The following is a 6,820-nucleotide window of genomic DNA, read 5'->3' as shown; positions in this document are numbered from 1 at the left end:
ACCCATTATAACTGGGAAAATAGTGTGTCTAGCATGCTTTCAGAGTTACAGTGGCCAGCATTATATGTGACCAGATTTACGAAAAGGTACCTTTTTCACACATTTTACATGCCAGCAAACAAAATGATGTAATACTTGACTCCTTATGCTGATTAACTTGTTGTTAGCTTCATAATGCAGCCAGATACTTTAGCTGCACTCATGGAAATTTTCACGCAATTACATTCTATGATCAAAAAATTATGAAACTTCAAAGTTCACAAAAATGGGTCAAATTTTGTGTGTGAAAAAGGTACCTTTTCGCAAATCCGGTCACATATTTAGAAAAGACACACTCACAATCCTATATCAAGGATTACATGATTTAATCTCACTATAGAGACCTACTTACATCACAGCCACCACCACCCATTTAACTAGATTCCAATATCCTTTCCACTTACTGCTAGAAATAATCATTATCATAACCACTATTCCAAAAAAAACTTTCGTGATAGGAATTTGCTACCTATATATCCCTACTATCAAAGCTGTATAGTGCTCTAAAGTGTTTTACAAATCAAATACATTAGTTGTTCATTGTTTATAATTAGCAATTGTAACACACTTATTGCTAATTGTAACATACGCACTGTAACTTATTGTTTACAACTAATTATTGACATGAGTAGTTGGTAATTGTAACATATATGTATTGTAACTTATTGTTCACAATTAGTAATTACAGCTCATTGATTATAACATATGCACTAAAATATTGTTGATTCTACATCCTAGGCAAACCAGCTGTGCTGCTTGCCTAGTAAAGAATAAAGACTACTTTAATTTTAAGTTGTGGTGGATGTTATGGTCATTATTACTAGTATTATTTCTGGAGATTCTTAGCAACTTTTGATCCTAATGTAAATTTTGATCTAATCGTAAATTTAATGTCTGCTCTATTGGAGAATTTTAATCTGTACAGATTTTATTTCTTGTGGCTGATTGTGGCCCCCTTGTTCCTGGATGTATTCCTGAGAATTTAAAATTTACACTTCTCTGTTCTTCTTATAGCCCAGCATTGTAGTTGTGCATGTTTTACTGCTTCCTATATATACACATAGATAAACTAGAAACATAATTTCAATTTTCTGTACTTGTGTATACTGCAACTCTATATAAAGTCTATACAACAGATAATCATACTGTCATATTATCGATCAAACAAAAAAATAGACATCTGTTTGTTCCAGAAATGAAGTATGCAACAGTAAGACTTCATCATGACAAGCACTTTGTTGTAACATCTTATAACCTCCTCTATGGAATAGTTTTCTGTCATGAAACTTTTGCTTCAACATAGATTCATACCATGGAAATTTAATTGTTGTTAGCTTTATATCATGCTCATCACATAATTCCAATATACTTTGGAACGTCATCAGTTTGGGAGAGTTTTCTATTAACACACTAATACCCTCAACAGATACTGATGCTACAGACAGAAACACATGTACCAGTCCACCATGAGCTGAAACTGAACTCATAAAAGTGTCTGGGATAACAGTGTCTGGTGAATCAATGTACAACTGCTGTAAGGTAACACTGTGTGCAGTTGAGAGTGTTAGGGGAGGACAGTTCACAGTAGAGGCAGCCTGAAGCCTACAATATTTAAGTTCCTTACAGCTGGTGATTATATCTTGTATTGAAGTTGAATAGTGTTTAACAACTTTACAATACTGAAGTGATGGAAAATGTGATAGAAGTGAACAGTTTTCAACAGGTGCCTTTGTGCAATTCCTACAAAAGTTTGCCCTACACCAATATTCTAATGCTTGTAAACTCAAGCATTTCTCAAACAAGAAAATTAAATTTTTCTTAAGAACTGCATCTCCAGAAAGTGGGCTAATAGCACAAAAATCTACTGCAAGGTGGGTCAGTTTCATGTCACTTAATATTTCCCATAACTGAATTTGACTTTCCAATGTGGATATTCCAGATATGTCTAGTCCTGTTAAGTTGTGACAGAGACTGGCAATTTCACGTAGACCTTGTAGGCTTATCCAACATTGATGGCTACCCTTTAGAATGATTTGTTGAAGATTAGGGCATGCAATGGCAAGTTTCTCTAAATGATAGGGAAGGTAAGAAAATTGCCGTACAAGACTAAAGTGGGTAATAAATTCAAGACTGTCAATAGTACGACTTATTGGAAGAGTTGATATGGTAGTTGCCTTGTATACTGTACCATCACTGTAACAATCAGTCAGTCGTAAAATAATCCAATCCTAGTGTATTGCATTGTTTAACTTGTACCAATGGAAGGACAGCTGCTTGGCCAAACTGTAGCTGGAATGCTGGCAGAATTGGAGAGAGGTTTAATGGTGTTTTAAAACGTGAGTAAATTTTAAGCCAAGCATTGTGATTTGCTGGTACTTTTGAGTTCCAGTGTTGCCACTTTTGTAGTAACTTTTGACCTTCTATCATGGAATGTATTGTAAATACAATATTCAATTTTGATGGCCTAAATCCCACACTTACCCATTCATCCAATAGTCCATTAGGTAATCTCAAACGTTCCGGCTCTTACATATAACGTTAGTTCTTGCAAGTTTGATCCAATCAAAAGTAATGGTTTGATGTTGTCAGTGTCCCAACCGATATCTAACGTGTATAAATGTTTCATGTGTTGTACAGCCTCTCCTAGTTGATCAGGACTCAATGTCATTACTACTGGTAGACTAACATGTCTTACATTATTGCAGTATTGTAACGTCTCATCTAGCTTTGGTGTTAAGTATCCGGGAAAGGATAGTCGTTTGATGTGTTCTCCACATCTTTTCAACACGTTCTTCACACAAAACTCCTCGCGAATGTCATAACTGATAATAATCCCACACAAATTCACGCCATAGTGATGGTGTTTCGCTGACAAACGAATCGTAGGTTCACTTTGTCACGTGACGATAAATAGGACACGACTATAACTAGTAACTCTGGTGGAAAGTTAAGATGGGTTTTATAATGGACTAGTCTCTTTCCATCACAAAAATTGCCAGGCCACACGATAGTCAAGGCTGCTTGCCATCTAAATTTTAGAGGCGCTTACTGTATCCAGAGGTAAGCACCGCAGGAAAAACGATGGGGTATACCGTAGTTTTTCTGATTACAGTTGCTGAGTGTAGATGGAACAATTAGGATGTCGTGATTTCAATCTCGACTTTTCCTACAGAACTAAGGTAGGGTCCGCAATGCGAAAAATCGATATCCTCCAATCAACTACCTAACTATTGTCATGTGTTAGGCTAAGTGTAACTTGAATAACACCAGCGTGGCAGCCAAGTTTGTCACTTTCTTCTGGTAGAAAACGATACAAATGTCTTAAAATCACGTGATTTTTCGCTGCAGCGGTTCGTAGGGTTCTTCGTATGCCACGATATTCACTCTCAACATTGTTCAAGTAGTCTATCATCAACTCAAAGTATTGGTGGTTTGATTTTATTGGTCATTTTCTGGTGGCAGCACGATCTGTGCAGCTTTTTGACGACAGACAAAATGTTTCTTCCTCTGGAGCACAGGACAAGCAGAGCAGCAACTGCGCCGTGGGTCAGCAATGACCAGTACTAGGTAAAGTACCTGCATGCGGAGTATGGTTATAATTGAAGCTTGTTAGCCATCTGGCTGAGCCATCTATATGCTGAAATTCGGCCAAAATGACGCGATTTTTGCAAACAAATACCAGAATGGTTGATACATCAGTGAGACAGTCTCCAACAGCAAGGATACGAAGCTTATAAACACCTAACAATACGGCTATCTCGTCCAGTAAACGCATAGAGCAATCCAGTGCATGAAATAGGCACTCACGTGATTGAAATTTAAATTACGGAAATACTCATGAAATCGCTTTCATTTCTGAATAGGAACCATGCAATGTGCTCCTTTTGTAAATATTTGTGTTAATTGTTCTCTCAGACGTGGTTTGGGCCAGTGCAGGTGTGTTTTGTACTAATGGTATCGTAGGAAAAGTCTTAGACTGCTGGGCTAGTCGAGATGCTGAACCTAACGCACACAAACTGATTGTCACTTGATTCCAAGTGATTTTAAGGTCATTGGAATAGATTATAGTTGTATTTTCGGAGATTTGAATATCAATCACGTGAGTGCCTATTTCATGCATTGGACTGCTCTATGCGTTTACTGGGCGAGATAGCCGTATTGTTAGGTGTTTATAAGCTTCGTATCCTTGCTGTTGGAGACTGTCTCACTGATGTATCAACCATTCTGGTATTTGTTCGCAAAAATCGCGTCATTTTGGCCGAATTTCAGCATATAGATGGCTCAGCCAGATGGCTAACAAGCTTCAATTATAACCATACTCCGCATGCAGGTACTTTACCTAGTACTGGTCATTGCTGACCCACGGCGCAGTTGCTGCTCTGCTTGTCCTGTGCTCCAGAGGAAGAAACATTTTGTCTGTCGTCAAAAAGCTGCACAGATCGTGCTGCCACCAGAAACTGACCAATAAAATCAAACCACCAATACTTTGAGTTGATGATAGACTACTTGAACAATGTTGAGAGTGAATATCGTGGCATACGAAGAACCCTACGAACCGCTGCAGCTAAAAATCACGTGATTTTAAGACATTTGTATTGTTTTCTACCAGAAGAAAGTAACAAACTTGGCTGCCACGCTGGTGTTATTCAAGTTACACTTAGCCTAGCACATGACAATAGTTAGGTAGTTGATTGGAGGATATCGATTTTTCGCATTGCGGACCCTAACTAAGGTAGGGTCCGCAATCCGAAAAATCAACTTCTACAAATCAATCCCCCTACCATTGTGGGATGTTCATTGTAGTATCCCATTGCTTGATACACCATGAAACCGGAGGCATGATTGTTGTCTTCACAGAAATATCATTTTCAGTATCTCACAAGATGCAAGATTTATTTTTTAAATTTCGTGCTCAACACAAAAGACCGGATGAAACTTGCTACTTAGCTAAATCGTATCCAGAGTTGTTGTAGTTGAAAACTACGCACAGAAATAAGTAAATGGTTTGCTGGGTGCCCGGCACAGGGTTGCTTTCTTTGAAAAAACAAACAAAGAAATACGTAGTTTCGAATTCAAACTGCCCTACCACCCAGGGCAAGAGAAGCCAACTCTTCCTCATAGTGTTTCGATACGGTTGGGTGCATAGTCTGTCTATGCTGTTAGTTTGGAAAAGATCTGAGACTTCTCACCATCTGGGTGACGAGCGTAAAACTTTTTCGCAGCATCAAAGAATTGCGTTGCGAATTCTACCCATTTCCAGCGCTTCTGCAGCCACAACAATCATCAATTATAGACTAAAACTATGGCAAAAGATGTCCCTGAACGTTTGGTAACAGCGGTTGTCAATTATTATTTCATCTACAGCTTCCACGCCTCGCTCTAAGCTATGCATCAAGGGAGGCAGCAAAATCGTCCAAATTTGACTTCACCTCTAACGCTCCACAGCAGTTTCAAATCTTCACTAGATCACCCTACATCACCATTATGCTGCAAAACATCCCAAAACAAACCGAAAAATGCACAAAATCTTTCATTTTTTATTCGAGCTGGGTGGAGCTCCTGGTGAGCTGCTGGTATACTGCATCATATGAAATCACAGAAACATCAACTACTACTACTACCAAACGTTTTGAACCATCATTTATCATCATTCTAAACAAAATTAAGTGACCAGTGTGGCATCAGAAGTATTGGAAAGCACTTTGGTACCATTGAGAGAATCCCTTGAAATGACGCACGAAAATTTTGACGTTCTTCACCCAGATGGTGAGAAGTCTCAGATCCTTTCCAAACTAACAGCATAGACAGACTATGCATCCAACCTTAACACATCACTATGAGGAAGAGTTGGCTTTTCTTGTCTTGGCTGGTAGGGCAGTTTGAATTCGAAAGTTTGTGTTTCGTTTTCTGCTTTTTGAGAGAAAGCAACCCTGTGCCGATAACCCAGTGAATCATTTGCTTATTACTGTGTGTACTTTTTAACTACATTAACTCTAGATAATATCTAGCTAAGCAGCAAGTTCTATCCTGTTCTTTGTGTGGAGCCCGAAATTTTAAAAATAATTTTTTCATCTCACGAAATACTAAAATCGATAGTTCTGTGAAGACAACAACCGTGCCTCCGGTTTCATGGTGGATCTAGCAATGGAATACTACAATGAACATCCCACAATGGTAGGGGGATCGATTTATGAAAGTTGATTTTTCGGATTGCGGACCCTAACTAAGGTAAGTAAGGGGGTTTCCGGACAGCTGGGTATTCCGGACACTTCGTTTTTAATCTACTACTGAAGGACGGAATAGAAACCAATCAGGCTATGGTTTAAGTACCTAAGTACCCTACTTGTGTACTATAAAATACTAAAGTTTTGTTTCGATAGCTTACAGGATTGCCGAGATACATCACAATTTGCTTGCGCGTGTAGAATATTTTTGTGTAAAAAACTTTTACTACGCATGTTAACAGGAGATTGAGGGCACCGTTCGTAATTCTAAGCGACCATAGGCAGCACAAATGATCAGTCACACTATTCAGTGAACGAATATATTATTTAGAGATAGTATAACAGGAATCCAAGTCCATTACCTGCGACGTGTTAACTGGCACGCGCAATCAACACAGTCAGAAGTCCCAAGCAAGGATCCGCGGGGCTACACTACTTAACTATGCCGTTTCAGTGTTAAGGCAAGGACTGATACAGATTTCCAAGCAGTAGATCAAATGTCGCATCTTCGAAAGCTCTGCAAGACATACGCACGGTCCGAGCAAGGCTGCAGCAGT

This window comes from Dysidea avara, chromosome 12 (assembly GCF_963678975.1).
Source record: "Dysidea avara chromosome 12, odDysAvar1.4, whole genome shotgun sequence".
NCBI classification, from domain to species: Eukaryota; Metazoa; Porifera; class Demospongiae; order Dictyoceratida; family Dysideidae; genus Dysidea; species Dysidea avara.
The sequence above is the reverse complement of the archived record's forward strand: the minus strand, read 5'-3'. Positions refer to the sequence as shown.